The sequence below is a fragment of the Brachyhypopomus gauderio genome, chromosome 3, assembly GCF_052324685.1.
Source record: "Brachyhypopomus gauderio isolate BG-103 chromosome 3, BGAUD_0.2, whole genome shotgun sequence".
Lineage (NCBI taxonomy): Eukaryota > Metazoa > Chordata > Actinopteri > Gymnotiformes > Hypopomidae > Brachyhypopomus > Brachyhypopomus gauderio.
Genome location: NC_135213.1, coordinates 21,512,079 through 21,531,060, shown reverse-complemented (window position 1 = coordinate 21,531,060; position 18,982 = coordinate 21,512,079). Strand labels below are relative to the sequence as shown.

Below are 18,982 nucleotides of genomic sequence, written 5' to 3'. Positions count from 1 at the left end.
AAATTCCTAGGACTAGTTCTTAAAGAGCTATTTTCAAACAATTGATGAATGTGACAAAAGTATGCATTTTTTAATAGGACTTGTAATTGCAAAGTTGTCAGGTCTACTGCAAGGAATAAAAAGAATCAAGTTGCGTGTTCCTAAGTGAAAATTTGGAGGAGTTATGCATGATTGTCAAAAACAGCGCCACCTAGTGGCCAAATGTTTCAACACTGCACAGTATGACACATAGTCCTGGGATATGCACAGTGGTGAGGTTTCATGTTGATTGGCCAATGGTAAGTCTGTCAAATGGCCAATTAATTCAAATAAAAATTAATTGGCTCATGGCGGCCATGTTTTTTGAGTGATGAGGTCATCATTGTGTGCCTTGATACCACTTGGGCCCCTGATGATGCCTGTAAAGTTTGGGCTTGATGTGACTAATGGTTTCTGAGAAACAAATTTCCCCATGTTATAGCGCCCCCTATTGGACAATCGTGGCCAGCTTTGACCTGTGACCTCTGAGTCATGTGCCCTAACAACTGATAAATTTTCATAAAGATAGGTCAAAGCATTGCTGAGATATAGCTGCTGAAGTCAATTTGGCCACGCCTCAGAGCTATTGATTGACATGTGACAACCAGACTGTATACCAATGTCGCAGTTTTGTTGATGTTCCTTGATAATGAGATTCTTGTGAATATTTTGACACCAAGATTGTGGTGATCAGATGAAAAACCAGGGACTAGTATAAAAAAGTAGGTTTTGCATATTATGCAAATTAGCAAAAAATCTAAGTAGGCGGAGCTTAATGGTTCTTGAGGCTTTTTTGTTTGTCTGGAGCCAAGGAATGCACCTGAAGTGGAATTTTGTTTCTAGGACCTACGGGGTGGGAGATATGGACCAAAACGCAAAATGCTGCGCTATAGCGCCACCATCAGGCCAATGTGGGTCTCTGTACTTTAGCACGGTCCCGCAAACAGACTACACCAGTCTGCCAAGTTTGGTCTTCCTGGGCCTTACGGTCTAGGCTGCAGTATGCGTTTTATGCGGAGAAAAATAATAATAATAAGAAAGAAGAAAAATCCGAGCAATTACAATAGGTTTCCCACACTACGTGTGTGAACCCTAATAATAAGAAGAAAAAACCCGACAATTACAATAGGTTTCCCACACTACGTGTGTGAACCCTAATAATAAGAAAAATCTCAGCAATTACAATAGGTTTCCCACACTACGTGTGTGAACCCTAAATAGCCGCAAGCGGCAATTGGCGGGTTCACACACGAATAGGCCACTTGGCTTCAATAGGCAATAGACCCAATAGGTCCTTTAGACCCAAAAGAAGCTGTTTGAGTGGAAAAAATGCACAAATAAATCAATGTGCAAAAAAATGTTCATTTGGGGCACTAAAGGCCCAAAAAGGATCAAAATAATGTGTATTGGCAAAATGATTCAAATCACAGAACTAAATCACATGCTGAGATCAGCTTTGTGTGTGTGTTTGTGTGGTATTTCATGTGAGAAATAGTTTTCAGTCCGTTCCGATGTTTGGCCACTAGATGGAGCCCAAGTACTACCATACTGATATCTCATTAATCTCAGTAATGCAATATGACATTTTGGTGAATTAAAAGGTTCATTTCTGGTCAGGCAGTGCACTTTTTGTTATAAGATGCAATTGCAATGTTATAGAACTTATTGATCTGGACAATACAAGACCAATTACTTGTCTGTATTCTGCATAACAAGATTGCAGCATGAGTTTTTATGTTTTCTTAGGTTTTTGGGTACTGTAGCGCGCCCGACAGGCCAATTTGAACCAAACTTGGCGTACCTCACAAGGACTTTAGGATATTAAAGCCTTTCAAATTGGGAATTGATTGCATACATGGTTTATGAGTTATAGCAATATAGGTCATATATGGCATGGCCACAATGATATAATGGGAAAATGGACCAATCAGAAAAATAAAAATCCAACATTTTTTTACTCAGTTTTTACCTACAGAGTCTACTGATTATGCTCATAGCAATTTTTCCATAATTGGATCAAATTCCTATGACTAGTTTGTAAATAGCTATTTTCAAACAATAGATGAATGTGACAAAAGTATGCATTTTTTAATAGGACTTGTAATTGCAAAGTTGTCAGGTCTACTGCAAGGAATAAAATGAAACAAGCTGCATGTTCCTAAGTGAAAATTTGGAGGAGTTATGCATGATTTTCACAAATAGCGCCACCTAGTGGCCATATGTTTTAAAACTGCACAGCATGACACATAGTCCTGAGATATGCACAGTGGTGAGGTTTCATGTTGTTTGGCCAATGGTAAGTGTCAAATGGCCAATTATTTCAAATAAAAATTAATTGGCTCATGGCGGCCATGTTTTTTGAGTGATGATGTCATCATTGTGTGTCTTGATATCACTTGGGCCCCTGATGATGCCTGTAAAGTTTTGGCTTGATGTGACTAATGGTTTCTGAGAAACAGTTTTTCCCATGTTATAGCGCCCCCTATTGGACAATCGTGGCCAGCTTTGACCTATGACCTCGGAGTCATGTGCCCTAACAACTGTTAAAATTTTATGAAGATCCGTCAAAGCGTTGCTGAGATATGGCTGTTTAAGTAAATTTGGCCACGCCTTGGAGCTATTGATTGACATGTGACAACCAGACTGTATGCAAATCTCAAAATGTTTTTAAGCAACGTTGATAATGAGATTCTCCTGAATATTTTGACACCAAGGTTGTGGTGATCCGATGAAAAACCAGGGACTAGTATAAAAAAGTAGGTTTTGCATATTATGCAAATTAGCAAAAAATCTAAGTAGGCGGAGCTTAATGGTTCTTGAGGCTTTTTTGTTTGGCTTGAGCCAAGGAATCCATCAGAAGTGGAATTTTGTTTCTAGGCCCTACGGTTTGGGAGATATCGACCAAAACGCAAAATGGTGCGCTATAGCGCCACCATCAGGCCAATGTGGGTCTCTGTGCTTTAGCACGGTCTCGCAAAGAGACTACACCATCCTGCCAAGTTTGGTCTCCCTGGGCCTTACGGTCTAGGCTGCAGTATGCGTTTTATCAGTAGAAAAATAATAATAATAAGAAAGAAAGAAAGAAAAAACCCGACAATAACAATAGGTTTCCCACACTGTGTGTGTGAACCCTAAATATAGCCGCAAGCGGCAATTGGCGGGTTCACACACGAATAGGCCTCTTGGCCTCAATAGGCAGAGGCCCAAAAGGTCCTTTAGACCCCAAAATGTGAAAAGAAGCTGTTTGAATGGAAAAAATGCACAAATAAATCAATGTGCAAAAAAAGGTTCAGTTGAGGCACTAAAGGCCCAAAAGGATCAAAATAATGTGTATTGGCAAAATGATTCAGATCACAGAACTAAATCACATGCTGAGATCAGCTTTGTGTGTGTTTGTGTGGTGTTTCATGTGAGCAATAGTTTTCAGTCTGTTCTGGTGTTTGGCCACTAGATGGGACCCAAGTACTACCATACTGATATCTCATTAATCTCATTAATGAAATAGGACATTTTGGTGACTTAAAAGGTTCATTTCTGGTCAGGCAGTGTACTTTATGTAAAAAAAAAAGATTCAGTTGAGGCACTAAAGGCCCAAAAGGATCAAAATAATGTGTATTGGCAAAATGATTCAGATCACAGAACTAAATCACATGCTGAGATCAGCTTTGTGTGTGTTTGTGTGGTGTTTCATGTGAGCAATAGTTTTCAGTCAGTTTCGGTGTTTGGCCACTAGATGGAGCCCAAGTACTATCATACTGATAACTCATTAATCTCAGTAATGCAATGACATTTTGGTGAATTAAAAGGTTCATTTCTGGTCAGGCAGTGCACTTTTTGTTATGAGATGTAATTGCAATGTTATAGATCTCATTGAGCTGAATCATACAAGGCCAATTACTTGTCTGTATTATGCATAACAAGATTGCAGCATGCGTTTTTATGATTTTATAGGTTTTTGGGTACTGTAGCGCCCCCGACAGTTTGAACCAAACTTGGTATACCTCACAAAGACCTCAGGCTATAAATGGTTTTTTGAGTGATGATGTCATCATTGTGTGTCTTGATATCACTTGGGCCCCTGATGATGCCTGTAAAGTTTTGGCTTGATGTGACTAATGGTTTCTGAGAAACAGTTTTTCCCATGTTATAGCGCCCCCTATTGGACAATCGTGGCCAGCTTTGACCTGTTACCTCTGAGTCATTTGCCCTAACAACTGATAAATTTTCATGAAGATTGGTCAAAGCGTTGCTGAGATACAGCTTCTTAAGTAAATTTGGCCACTCCTCTGACCTATTGATTGACATGTGACAACCAGACTGTATGGAAATGTCGAAATGTTTGATAATGAGATTCTTGTGAATATTTTGACACCAAAATCGTATAAAAAAGTAGTTTTGCTTATTATGCAAATTAGCAAAAAATCTAAGTGGGCGGTTCTTGAGGCTTTTTCGTTTGGCTTGAGCCAAGGAATGCAACTGAAGTGGAATTTTATTTCTAGGACCTACAGTGTGGGAGATATGGACCAAAAGAAGAAGAAACAACCTAACAATTACAATAGGTTTCCCACACTATGTGTGTGAACCCTAATAATAAGAAAAATTTCAGCAATTACAATATGTTTCCCACGTATTGTGTGGTGGTTGACGGGGGGATGTTTGTGTGAGTGGCAGCGTGTGTGGGAGACTGTGGCTCTGTGTCACTCCCTGCTGAACCTGTGACTGAGATGCAAACACTTGAGTAAGCATGTGTGTGCCTGTGCTTGTGCACGTGTGTGTTTGTGTCGTCACTGGGTAGGTATGGCTAGGGCAATGTGTATTTGAAAGCCATAAGTAGGCCAGTACATGTGTGTGTGCATGTGTAATAGACTGAGAGAGATAGGCTTGGTGTGATTGAGAGTGTTCATGAATTAGGGCTGTATATGTGAATGTGTGTGTTTGTGTTTGCGTATAATGGGCAATATTATGCCTTAACATACTATGTGAGTTGCATGTGAATTGAAATATGAACAGCTTGAGAAATCTGTACACTCCAGTGCACTGATGATTTCTGCATTCACGTGGACTTTCTTTCATCGTAAGACACTATGAAGCACTACAGGACTCACACAATGCTTGAAAAATACTGCAATTAATGGGCCACTTGTTATGCACATTTGCACCTCTACCATGACATTTGTTGCACAGATTGGCTACTGGTGTTTAGTCGTCTTCTCATACCACATACAGAAGCACTATCATAGTGCCTACGACTTCTCAGGAATGACAACTAAGTAGATGACTATGCTTGTCGTAATCATAATTATTAGTTATTTCTTGTAGGACTACATTGTTTAACATGCTGTATATATCCTTCACACAGCTCTTATTGATTGTCAGTTGTTTATCTTTGTAAACCAAAACAAACCCATCACTCATCATTTCATCTTTAATAAAAATATTTGCCAATCATCTACTCGTGTACATTGTGACTTTCACTCAGTTTGCATATATAAACCACTTGGCCTTTGACTGCACGTGTGTGTGTGTGTGTGTGTGCGTGCGTTAAGTGGTTAAGTGCTCAGCAACCTCTAGATGGAAGAGTAAAAGGGAAAGGCTACATATTGCTTTTCCTCACCTAGTTGAGCTCTGAAATCAAGCCCTCCCCAAAACTGGGCAGAGCTGTGGGCTGAGGAGTCAGACTCACCCTGGCATTCGCTGTTTAGACTTTCACTACACAGCAGTGAGTGTGTGTATAATGGGCAGTGTCAGTTGTCACAGTGAACTCACATGTCTGACAAGACAGGAGTGTGCCTGTGACGTTTGGTGTGAGTACATGAAAGCATTCATGAGCTAGAGCTGTATTTGTTTGTGTATGTGTGTGTGTGATAGAGAGAGTGTGTGAGTGTTATCAAAAACAAACTAAATGTTAGTTTGTGCATGTGATTGTTAGTCCCTGAAGTATGGATAAGAATGGCTAGGGCAGTGTAGTTATGGGGCAGTTGCAATATGAAATATATATGTCATGAAGAGGTTTTAGGAGTGTCAGTTGTCACAGACAACTCACATGTCTGATGATGGTGTATGTAGTGTATGTGCTGAACCTATGACTGAGATGCGTAAGCATGTATGTAATCACTGGGTAGGTATGGGTGAAGCAATGTGTATATGAAACCAATAGGTAGGCCAGTGCATGTGTGTGCATGAATAATAAAGAAAGAGAGAGAGAGAGAGAGAGAGAGAGAGAGAGAGAGAGAGAGAGAGAGAGAGAGAGAGAGATAGGTTTGTTGTGATTATGTGAAAGTGTTCATGAGTAAGGGCTGTATGTGAATGTGTGTCTGTGTGTGTATAATGGGCAGTGTTAGTTGTCACAGTGAGCATGTCTGACATAATATGGTGGAGTGTGTAATACAGAGAGAGATAAGAGGGAGAAAAGACCATGTGTAGTGAGTACTGTAGGTAGATCTGTGAGTGTTTATGCTATATGTGATACGTTTTGATTAGAATGCTTGAAGTGGATTTCTTAATGAGAAGTCTAGACAATAGGCCTATGAGGCAGTAAAAAACATGACTAAATAATAATAAAAAAAAAAACAGAATTTATCAACATGCTGACAAATACTTATTTTGGTTTGTCATGGTGTTCTTGTGGTAGCCAAGTATAATAAAGAAAGTGAGTGCATGTTTACTTACAGGGCTGTGTGTGTGCGTTTTTGAGGCCATGGGACATGAAAACCACACAAGACATTTACTTCTAATTATTTGATTTTCAGAATCATAAATATTAGGATCACAACAAATGTGATGGCTTTAAAAGACTGACTAATGTGGACTTAAAGTCATTGTGGTTGTTGAAGGGTGTCTGCTGCCCGTGTATCCTGTTCTGGTCGATGGCCCCGCCCCAGAATGTTCCCTCGCACGTGCGATCAGGTTCTTTCGTTCATTCTGCTCTTGTTGAGGTAAGATGTGCTTTGGTCTCTTAAGTAGTGTAAGACAATTGTCTAAAATGTGCTGTTTTTTAATATGCTGGGTTAATGTTCTTGTTTGTGATAAAGTTACTTGTGTGTACGTAAAGTTTAGTGAGGGAGATAATGAGATAAATTAAGAATAAAAGTATGTTATAATGTAATTAGCGCGTGTGCTAGTTCAATGCTATCATGCTGTTTGCGCTTAGCATGCTAGTCCGATTAGACAAATGTCAGAAATGTGTTGTTTTTGACGTCGGATTTTTGCTCTAGATTGTTTGGTTAATTGTGTTTAGATGGACGTTTTAGTGTATGAGATGGCAAATGAGCTAAATAAAGGATTAAAGTATGTTATAACGTGGTTAGTGCGTTCGCTAGTACAACGCTAGCATGTTCCGTGCGTATGCTAGCGGAACGTTTTTGTGCTGTTGTAGTTGTCCAGAGTGCCATCAGTTTTCATTTATATTGCCTAGTTCTTTCATGAAAACGAGTTATTTGATGTTACATATATTTGCAGTGTACATGTATGAGCAAGTATACATGATTTGTACATGTATGAGTAAGAGCGGTTTTGTAGTTGCTCTAAGATGGCGTGTGGGTCTTGTGCCTGTAATGGCGGCGCCCAGTGCAGCTGACCACGAGGGCGCTGGCTGAGTAGGCGTGGTTGTAGATGTAGTGAAGTAGTAGCACTTACACGTACTGATTTATAACTGTACAATCGGGCGATTCGTGTATATGGTTTAATGTAGCCCAGATAATGGTGTATTTGGGTAAATGAAGCGTCTGCTGGGTCGAGTGTTGCTATGCATGTTTTGTGCTCGTTGGAAAACCTGGTCACGCACAGGTTTTAATTTTTTTAGTCAAAATAATGGACTATGAGTATGTTATGTATATAATTTTTTACGTTGTGTATAAAAATGTACGTGCTTGCAGAGGCAATTTGTGCTTTTTATACTAGTCTGAATGTGAATGTTTTTTTGTGTCGGTGGTTTGTCAGCACCAAAATGTATGTGAAATATGAATAGACGTCTATCACATTGCAAATGTAAATGGAGTTATTGCATTTGAATTTTGAGCTCAAAGTTGCTTGTATGTGTGGAACATGCGTGTTAGGCTACATTTTCATTTTAATATTGACACAGAAAAGCTTCCATACTTATATACACTAGCCCAAAAACTTGATAAGTATGGTGCTTTAGTGACGCTGTATAACTGTAGCCTTAAGTAGAATAGAAAGATTCTAAGTGTCCAATTAATGATTCATGTCGTTATAGCAGCTTTTTAAAATTATACATATGAATTATTTTAACCCATTAATGTTTACTAACTGTTACAAATGTGTTCTGTCTATTTTCTATGAATTGCCTGTTGGTGAAGGAGAATTCTGCTGGAACACATTAAAGGTATGTTTGAAGTGTATCGTGTATGAGCAGTGGTTGAACTGGTATACTTTTATAAAACGGTGCACACAATGAATGGTGAGAGTAGTTGATGTGCTGCAGAATAATTGTTCATTTATGATGAGTATCTGTAGTGATATGTAAACACTTGGAAGCAATAATGTAAAATGTATAGAAGAGAACTCAGAAACTGCAGCTCCAACTTCTCAAAGTCCTGTTCAATGTGTACCCTGTCTTAATTGTGCTTTGATGTTTGAAACTTGATTAGGTACAGTAAGTTAACCTGCTTATTGCCTAGACTAAATTTATACTCCTATTTGGAACAGAGTAAACTGCAGTGTAGCGGATGTCTTGAAGTAGTCTTCATTGTATTCTGTGTTGAGGACAATTTGATGCATTCTCACAGTTTAATTGGCTCATGAATATTCTGTCCAATAGTTTAAAGATTATGCAGCAGTAATTACATTAATGCAGTGAATGTGTAGTATTTGCGCTAGAAATATTTAATGCATGCTATAAAATAGCCCATCAAATGGTAATACACTTGTGAGTATGTGCAACAGGTATCACATGTGCTGCTGATTACATGATACTGATCAACTTTGAAAGATGTGAAATGTGCTGTTGGTGTGACAATTAAGACACAAGAATAATAACACACACACACACAACGCCTGCTGGTTGAAGATGCCACACACACGCGATAATCTTGGAGCAACGCCTGCTGGATGAAGATGCCACACACAACGCCTGCTGGATGAAGATGCCACACACACATGCATTTTAGCTGTGGAGTTGATTTTGTGTTGAGTGGTGTATACAAAATTATTATATAGTATTATTAATTTAACAACCTGTGTTGAAATTGATGCTTAGAAGTTAGAATGGACTAATATTTTAATTATTTTCACATTTTCATTTTAAAATTAACATAGATAAACTTCCATACCATACTTATATACACTAGCCAAATAACTTGATAAGTATGGGGCTTTAGTAATGCTGTATAACTGTAGCCTTAAGTAGAATAGAAAGATTCTAAGTGTTTGTCCAATTGATGATTCATGTCGTTATAGCAGCTTTTTAAAATTATACATATGAATTTTTTAACCCCTTAATGTTTACTAACTGTTACAAATGTGTTTTGTCTATTTTGTATGAATAGCTTGTTGGTGAAGGAGAATTGTGGTGAAGGAGAATTGTGCTGGAACACATTAAAGGTACGTTTGAAGTGTATCGTGTATGAGCAGTGGTTGAACTGGTATACCTTTATAAAACGGTGCACACAATGAATGGTGAGAGTAGTTGATGTGTTGCAGAATAATTGTTCATTTATGATGAGTATCTGTAGTGATATGTAAACACTTGGAAGCAATAATGTAAAATGTATAGAAGAGAACTCAGAAACTGCAGCTCCAACTTCTCAAAGTCCTGTTCAATGTGTACCCTGTCTTAATTGTGCTTTGATGTTTGAAACTTGATTAGGTACAGTAAGTTAACCTGCTTATTGCCTAGACTAAATTTATACTCCTATTTGGAACAGAGTAAACTGCAGTGTAGCGGATGTCTTGAAGTAGTCTTCATTGTATTCTGTGTTGAGGACAATTTGATGCATTCTCACAGTTTAATTGGCTCATGAATATTCTGTCCAATAGTTTAAAGATTATGCAGCAGTAATTACATTAATGCAGTGAATGTGTAGTATTTGCGCTAGAAATATTTAATGCATGCTATAAAATAGCCCATCAAATGGTAATACACTTGTGAGTATGTGCAACAGGTATCACATGTGCTGCTGATTACATGATACTGATCAACTTTGAAAGATGTGAAATGTGCTGTTGGTGTGACAATTAAGACACAAGAATAATAACACACACACACACAACGCCTGCTGGTTGAAGATGCCACACACACGCGATAATCTTGGAGCAACGCCTGCTGGATGAAGATGCCACACACAACGCCTGCTGGATGAAGATGCCACACACACATGCATTTTAGCTGTGGAGTTGATTTTGTGTTGAGTGGTGTATACAAAATTATTATATAGTATTATTAATTTAACAACCTGTGTTGAAATTGATGCTTAGAAGTTAGAATGGACTAATATTTTAATTATTTTCACATTTTCATTTTAAAATTAACATAGATAAACTTCCATACCATACTTATATACACTAGCCAAATAACTTGATAAGTATGGGGCTTTAGTAATGCTGTATAACTGTAGCCTTAAGTAGAATAGAAAGATTCTAAGTGTTTGTCCAATTGATGATTCATGTCGTTATAGCAGCTTTTTAAAATTATACATATGAATTTTTTAACCCCTTAATGTTTACTAACTGTTACAAATGTGTTTTGTCTATTTTGTATGAATAGCTTGTTGGTGAAGGAGAATTGTGGTGAAGGAGAATTGTGCTGGAACACATTAAAGGTACGTTTGAAGTGTATCGTGTATGAGCAGTGGTTGAACTGGTATACCTTTATAAAACGGTGCACACAATGAATGGTGAGAGTAGTTGATGTGCTGCAGAATAATTGTTCATTTATGATGAGTATCTGTAGTGATATGTAAACACTTGGAAGCAATAATGTAAAATGTATAGAAGAACTCAGAAATCGCAGCTCCAACTTCTCAAAGTCCTGTTCAATGTGTACCCTGTCTTAATTGTGCTTTGAGGTTTGAAACTTTTAATCACATTAATGCAGTGAATGTGTAGTTATTGTGCTAGATATATTTAATGCATGCTATAAAATAGCCCATCAAATGGTAATACAGTTGTGAGTATGTGCAACAGGTATCACATGTGGTGCTGCTTACATGATACTGATCAACTTTGAAAGATGTGAAATGTGCTGTTGGTGTGACAATTAAGACACAAGAATAACACACACACACACAACGCCTGCTGGTTGAGGATGCCACTCAACGCCTGCTGGTTGAGGATGCCACTCAACGCCTGCTGGTTGAGGATGCCACTCAACGCCTGCTGGTTGAGGATGCCACTCAACGCCTGCTGGTTGAGGATGCCACTCAACGCCTGCTAGATGATGTGCCACACACACAAGATTAATCTTGGAGCAATGCCTGCTGTATGAAGATGACACACACATGCATTTTAGCTGTGAAGTTGATTTAGTGTTGAGTGGTGGTATACAAAATTATTATATAGTGAGTAAACATGGTTGAGTTTAGTGTCCAGTTGAGTAAGTGCACAAATGATGAGGTGAACAATGTATTATTAATTTAACTACTATTGAAATTAATGCTTAGAAGTTAGCATGGGCACGATAACACCCAGCAACATTGTCATAATACATATTCTGTTTCACAATGCATTATGTGGTAATATGTTTTAATTGCTAAAGTGGAACCAAATGGAATGTTTTTGTTTAACTTGTCTGTTAGATTAACTACGCTATTGGAACAAAGACATTTAATGTGTTAAATTGTTTATTTATATATACACTAAGTGATCAGTGCTTAGCACAAGTAGAGTATATGAAACAGCTGTTACACAGGTGCTGCTGACATCAAGCTCCTGAATCAGATGAAGAATGAATGTTGGCGTTCCAAGGAAGAAGCAAGAATGTCCTGTTGAAGCAAAGCCTGCTGAACACATCTCACACACAATACATTTTTAAACTGTTGAGCTGAAAGTGTTTAGTGATGTACATATTTGCAACTTAAGCTTGTCTGATCAAGTATTCTGATGTGGTTATTTGTTTTAAAGCTATACAGCATTTAAATGAGCAGTAAAGCGTGGTTTTGCTCATTGTATTCTGAAAAATGTACATTAGTGGAAATGGTCCCTTGAATCAAGTCCCTTGATTATAAAGTAATGCTTAGTTTGTATAACATGGTGTTAGGAAGGCATTTACTTCACAGTAATTTCTATATGCAATACTGTAACAATGTATGCAAGTAAGAAATTAGTCATGAATACACCTGTCACGAATACAATGTCTGTTCTGATTTTTTTTAACCTTTTTTCTTTTTATGATTTGATATGTGCTGTTTGTATTAAGTAATATTGATTGATTAGTATGTCGTGTTGGGATAGACATAGGTTTTGACTGGTTGTGTGTTTGTATTTTCAGATGCCTCGCACGAAAGCTTCGCTGAGGTCGGCTGCAGCCAGGAGGAGGATTACGGAGCGGCTTGTGGCTCAGACTGACGGGGTTCTGGCTTTTTCCCCTGACAAAAAGGTCCTGACTGAGACTGTTCCTGTGAGCCACAGCTGTCCTGCAGACCAGATCTCGTCTCTGACTGACGGGGTTATGCCTTCATCCCTTGACAAAAAAGGTCTGACTGACACGGGAGTGCTCCTGAAGAGCACTCCTCAAAGCAATTTACAAACTCAAGCTGCCAAATACCTGCCAAATACCTTGCCAAATACCTTGCCAAATACCTTGCCAAATACCTTGCCAAATACCTTGCCAAATACCTTGCCAAATACCTTGCCAAATACAATTGCCAAATACTTGCCAAATACCTTACCAGATACAAGCTGCAAAACTGATTCTGATGAATGTGTACATGTGGATATGCTCAGAGGTTCTTTTCATCAAGCTCATCCAAAGTTTGGCATAAACAGTAACAAACAATGTGTTGCAAATAGTATTACTGCCATCATGACTAACAAAGTAAAAAATGTGCTTTCTTGGACAATCAGAGACCTTGATGATGTTCTGCTGAATGGTGACAGATTCTACAGCAATATAAGAGATGCCGGCAAAATTCATGATCCATTGGGCTATTTATATGTTACAGATGTACCTACAGAATACACTGTGTGTGGATATGACTTTTCAATAAATTTTCATGATGAAATGTTTACTGGGAAGTTTGGTGTCACTGAATATGGACCGTTACAAAACGTTCTTATGTCACATGATGAGGCAATCCGAAGAGTGTTTATGCAATGTGAAGCATGTTTGTTTACTGTTAAAGAGAATACATGCGCTATCATTAAACAAGACTCCTGGTATGTGCTGATTGACTCTCATTCACGAAGCGAAAACGGTGCACGTATTGATTCAGGCAAGAGTTTGGCTGCTTTTTATGCTGACATGGAATCATTACTTAACCACGTTATGATACTTGGTCAGTCACTGAAAGCTGAAGGAGCACAATTTGAAGTTACTGGTGTTGTTGTGAACATAACTGGCAGAAGCACAGCGGAAGAGAAAACACAAGATGGTTTGTCTGTCACTACACACCGAGAGCTCTACAGCAGTGTGCTAAAACGAAATCGTAACACAAATGAAAATGAAACTAAAAAAGGTGACGCATTTGACCGTTCACAACCCTGCAGCAAAGCAAACGTGCAAAGTAAACGCAAAGCAGCTGACAATGATTCCGAGGTGAAAACGGTACCCGAACTGCATGTTGGTAAACGAATGAAGCATGTAAACAACCTTACCGATGTATCTGTGAGAAATGACAGTGACGTGCTGATTGGCGACACACAACGTGAATACTTTCAGTTTTGTCCATTGACAGTGAAACAGCAGAAGACATTATGTTTAAGGCAAAACGTTGTGTACATCGAACATGCTCGTAGCGACCAAACCATACCAGTACCGATGGGTGATCCTTGTGAAACAAAAACTATCATTGGTGACGGTAACTGTTTATTCAGATCACTGGCATTTGCAATTAGCGGAAGTGAGAAAGAACACAGAAAAATACGACGTGCTGTAACTACACAAATGGAGAGAAACGAATCTAAGTACATTAACTGTCTTCGACAAGGGTTTTCATCTGTTGCAAATTATCTTGCTACTTCCCGAATGAAATACGTGGGAACCTGGGCTACTGAAGTTGAAATACAAGCTGCAGCCGATCTTTTTTTTACCAATATATTTACATTCAGTAGAAATACGTGGCTAAAATATTCATCGTGCAATAGTTGCGACCAAGATGCGGGAATATACCTCAAACATTGTAGCGAGTCTCATTATGAAGTAGTGACGTGTGTTAAAGTTCCTGATGGACAGACCTGTGCCGCACTATGTTTAAAGAGATGTGACAGCAGAAAATCAGAAACAAAGTCCAGTCGCTCTGAACTTGAGAAACGGAGAATCAAATATGGAACAAGCCAGGAGGAAAAGATTCAGAGAACACTGAAACGATACCGTGAAAATGAAATATACAGAGATAGTGTCAAAACACGTAGCAGTGTTGAATACGCAACGAATTCGCAACATAAAGAACGGAATAAACAGTTAAGCATAAACAAATATGCGACGGATATGGAACACAGAGGAAAAGTTAAACAAGCAAGTGTAAACAAATATGCGACGGATATGGAACACAGAGGAAAAGTTAAACAAGCAAGTGTAAACAAATATGCGACGGATATGGAACACAGTGGAAAAGTTAAACAAGCAAGTGTAAACAAATATGCGACGGATATGGAACACAGAGGAAAAGTTAAACAAGCAAGTGTAAACAAATATGCGACGGATATGGAACACAGTGGAAAAGTTAAACAAGCAAGTGTAAACAAATATGCGACGGATATGGAACACAGGGAACATGTGAAACAATTAAGTATTAATAAATATTCCTCAAATGAACATCACAGAGAGACTATAAAAAGACAGAGTTTTGACGCTTATCATACCGATCCAGAATATCAAACGGCTAAGAAAAAGAAGAGTATGGAGAGGAGTTTTGAAGCTTATCATCATGATCCTCAACATCAAGCAGCTAAGAAACAACTTGGTATTGAGAGGTATAAAACAGACATCTGCTATGCTAACGTTACTAAAAACAGAAGTAAAGAAAGAAAGAACACAGAAAAAAGGAAACACAAAGATATTAACTATGTGACTGAAAACTTCAGAGAGAAAATAAGTACTGGTCCTGAATATGTGTGCTCAGTATGCCATCGACTATTGTTCAAGAATCAAGTAATCAAATGCAGAAAAGATACATATCTCAATAAAGCCCAGGAGGTTGTTTCCATAGCAGAGAGATGTATTACTGACACATACTTACATCGATGTAGTCATACCTGTGTTCCTAAGTGTAACATTCAAACTGGCCCTGCTGGATCACTGTGGATTTGCTACACATGTCACAGAAAGATTCTTAATGGGAAAATGCCAGAAGAAAGTGTTATGAACAATCTTGCACTAGAACCAATTCCACCTGAACTACACAATCTAAACTCACTTGAACAACATCTGATTGGGATGAATATTCCATTCATGAGACTTGTGTCTTTACCAAAAGGTGGACAGAATGGTGTTCATGGACCTGTTGTGTGTGTTCCATCTAACATTACAGATGTAACTGAAGTGCTACCAAGAACAGAAAATGTTGATTTGATGATTCGCATAAAACTAAAGAGGAAATTGACTTACAAGGGGCACTATGAGTACAAATTTGTTAATACAGAAAAAATAAAGGATGCATTATTGTACCTCAAACAACATAATGACTTTTACAGAGATGTGACATTTAATAATGACTGGGTCAATCCACTAAATAAAACTGAACATGAAACACAAGAGCCTGATGACACATGTACACAGCATGTTGATGAGGAGAACAATGATGAGAATAATGAATCTGAAGATGTGGATATAGATGAAACCTTGCACGACAGACAACAGCACGGTATGTTCATGGATACCTGTTTACAACCTGTTGATATTGCACAAGAGGTTTTGGATCAGCACTTTGATGGCATAATGTCTGTGGCACCTGCAGAAGGTAATAATCCTGTAAGGCTCTTGAACGATCATTCAAATGAGGCAAAGTGTTTTCCAGTTCTATTTCCAAATGGTACGGGTACTTTTCATGACCACAGAAAAGAGAAACTCACACTGAGCAGATACTTGAACACCAGAATACTCAACGCAGACGGACGTTTTGCAAAGAACTTGGATTACATTTTTTATGGTCAATATTTGTCAGAGTTAAATCAGATTGTGTCAAATGTGTCTATTGCATTGAGAAAAGGACATGATACACGCAACAAACCTGTGATTACATCAGAAATGTTGACTAACAGAGAAGCCTTGCAGAACATTTTCAATTTTGATGAAGGGTATAAATTCTTAAGACCTATTCGTGGTACACCCCCTTTCTGGCAAAGTGTTCAAAAAGACCTGTTTGCAATGGTGCGACAACTGGGTATTCCCACATGGTTTTGCTCATTTTCATCTGCTGATCTGCGTTGGCCAGAATTATTGCAAACTATTCTCAAACAAGAGGGGAGAGAAACTTCTACTGATGATCTAGACTGGTCAGAAAGATGTGCTCTAATAAAAACTAACCCTGTCACAGCAGCCAGGATGTTTGAACATCGATTCCACTATTTCCTTAAAGATGTGATTATGTCTGAAGCACAACCGATTGGTGAAATTGTTGATTACTTTTACAGAGTTGAATTTCAACAGCGTGGCTCACCTCACACTCACTGCTTGTTTTGGGTCAAAGATGCACCTCAAGTGGACAAAAATGATGATGATGAAGTTGTGTCATTTGTAGATCACTATGTGACATGTGAAATGCCATCGGAGGATGACAAAGAAATGCATGACATTGTTTCCAGTGTACAACAACACAGCAAAAGACATTCAAAATCATGCAGAAAAAAGAAAACAACTTGTCGTTTTAATTTTCCACGCCCACCGAGTAGCAGAACATTTATAACAAGGCGTAAAACTGACAATCCTGAAAAAGATGCTAAAGAGAAAGATGAGAATTATGTGGAATCAGCCAAAGGTAATAACATGCCTTCAATGGAAAAAGATGTAGCAGAGGCTATCATGAAAAAAGTAAAAGATGCGTTATTGAATACAGATGTTATCTTTGATTCTACTGAGGAGTTATTTGCTTCGCTTGGTATAAGTCAAGAGATATTTGAAGCTGCTTACATCAGAGTGTCTCGAAAAACTACTTTTGTCCTAAAAAGAAAACCAGGTGACATATGGGTAAACCAATACAACAGAGATCTTATACGTTGTTGGAATGCAAATATGGACATTCAGTTTGTAGTTGATGCATATTCCTGCATTGTGTATATAATCTCTTACATTTCCAAAGCTGAGAGAGAGATGGGATTGCTTTTGTCACGTACTCAAAAAGAAGCCACAGAACAAGGTAACCTTGACGCTAAACATGCTTTACGGAAACTCGGAAGTGTATTTTTACACAATCGTGAAGTTTCAGCTCAGGAAAGTGTGTACCGACTTACTAACATGAAACTGAAAGAAGCCTCTCGCAAAGTGCAATTTATTCCTACTGGTGATAACGTAGTGAGAATGAGTCTTCCACTTCACGTAATACAAACGCGAGCTGAATATGACAATGATGATAATCAAAACATATGGATGAACAGCATCACAGACAGATACAGATATAGACCAAAAACGGACGAATTTTCCCAGATGTGTTTAGCCAGTTTTGCATCGGAGTACAGAATATTGTCAAAATCTGAAAGTTCAGCTCGTGATGCCATAAAGTTGGAGAAAAGCTTAGGATTCATAAGGAAACGGACACGAACAGATTCTGCTGTTGTGCGATACGCTCGCTTTTCACCCACAAAACATCCAGAGAAGCATTATCAAAGTATTTTGCAATTGTTTTTGCCTCATTATTTGGATTGTCAACTCAAGCCACCAACTTTCAACACTTATGAGGATTTTTATAAGACTGGGTTTATCAAATATTCTGATGAAGAAGTCCAATCAGTCAAAACAATAGTAGACTTAAATATGTCATATTTCGAGAAAGATGCTGACACAATAGATGAAGCCGAGGAACAGTTAAAAAGAAACGGTGCAGTGGAAGATGCTTGGGCGGAAATCTGTCCAGAGAATGAACGTGAACGTTTAGAATGTCTTCACAGAAAAGAAAATCCTACTGATGAAACAGAGCAAAATATTTCTGCTGCTGACATACCTGATTTATTACCAGCTGAACCACGCTGTGCTATAGGAAAAGAGAAAGGTATGCGAAAAGAGGAAGCAATGTATGTGCTTCGTTCACTAAACGAACAACAGTCTGAAATATTTTACAAAATTCGACATTGGTGTTTAGAAAAGACACTTGCTAAAAACCCGCAGCCATTTCATGTGTTTATATCTGGTCCAGGTGGTGTTGGAAAATCCATGTTAATCAAAGCAATATACTACGAATCATGTCGCATCCTGTCCCGATTGTCAGATAATCCAGATGAGACGCATGTGTTAATAACAGCTCCAACTGGTGTAAGTGCATTTAACATCGACGCTGCAACAATACACAACTGTTTCTCTATATCACCAGAGGTAACGCTGCCTTATCAACCGCTCGGAGATGAAAAGATAAATTCACTGAGAGCTAAATTGGGAAATCTACAAATTGTCATTATTGATGAAATCTCAATGGTTGATCACAAACTCTTATCGTATATTCATGGCAGATTGAGACAAATTAAACAACAAGGAGATTATTCTGCTTTTGGAAATGTGTCTATAATTGCAGTTGGAGATTTTTATCAACTTTCTCCTGTGAAAGGAAAGTCTCTATACACTGAACCTAAAGGTGTAAATCTATGGCAGAACCACTTTGCATTGGTTGAGCTGTCACAAATCATGAGACAAAAAAACATGGAG

General features: G+C 38.3%; 1 protein-coding gene and 1 long non-coding RNA gene across 13 annotated transcripts in view; one reads left to right on the top strand and one right to left on the bottom strand.

Annotated features, from left to right (window-relative positions):
* LOC143510684 (N-acetyllactosaminide beta-1,3-N-acetylglucosaminyltransferase 3-like) overlaps positions 1 to 18,982 on the top strand; it is a 184,407-nt gene that overhangs the window by 39,922 nt on the left and 125,503 nt on the right. For 6 of the 12 annotated variants that reach the window (XR_013130060.1, XR_013130056.1, XR_013130061.1 and 3 more), the window contains exons 2-7: positions 6,852 to 6,953; positions 8,337 to 8,362; positions 9,525 to 9,579; positions 10,742 to 10,796; positions 12,464 to 18,335; positions 18,480 to 18,595. The exons of 1 other annotated variant lie outside the window; for it this stretch is intronic. The gene's annotated coding sequence lies outside the window, so the exon portion shown is untranslated. Of the gene's footprint in view, positions 1 to 6,833; positions 6,954 to 8,336; positions 8,363 to 9,524; positions 9,580 to 10,741; positions 10,797 to 12,463; positions 18,336 to 18,451; positions 18,596 to 18,982 lie in introns of those variants that run through there. 5 more of the 12 variants (XR_013130057.1, XR_013130053.1, XR_013130054.1 and 2 more) reach the window with 5 other exon arrangements.
* On the bottom strand, positions 9,893 to 12,918 carry LOC143510689 (uncharacterized). The gene is made up of 2 exons (XR_013130070.1): positions 12,835 to 12,918; positions 9,893 to 12,798 (listed from the first exon to the last, which is right to left on the bottom strand). It is a non-coding gene; the product is annotated as an uncharacterized LOC143510689 (long non-coding RNA).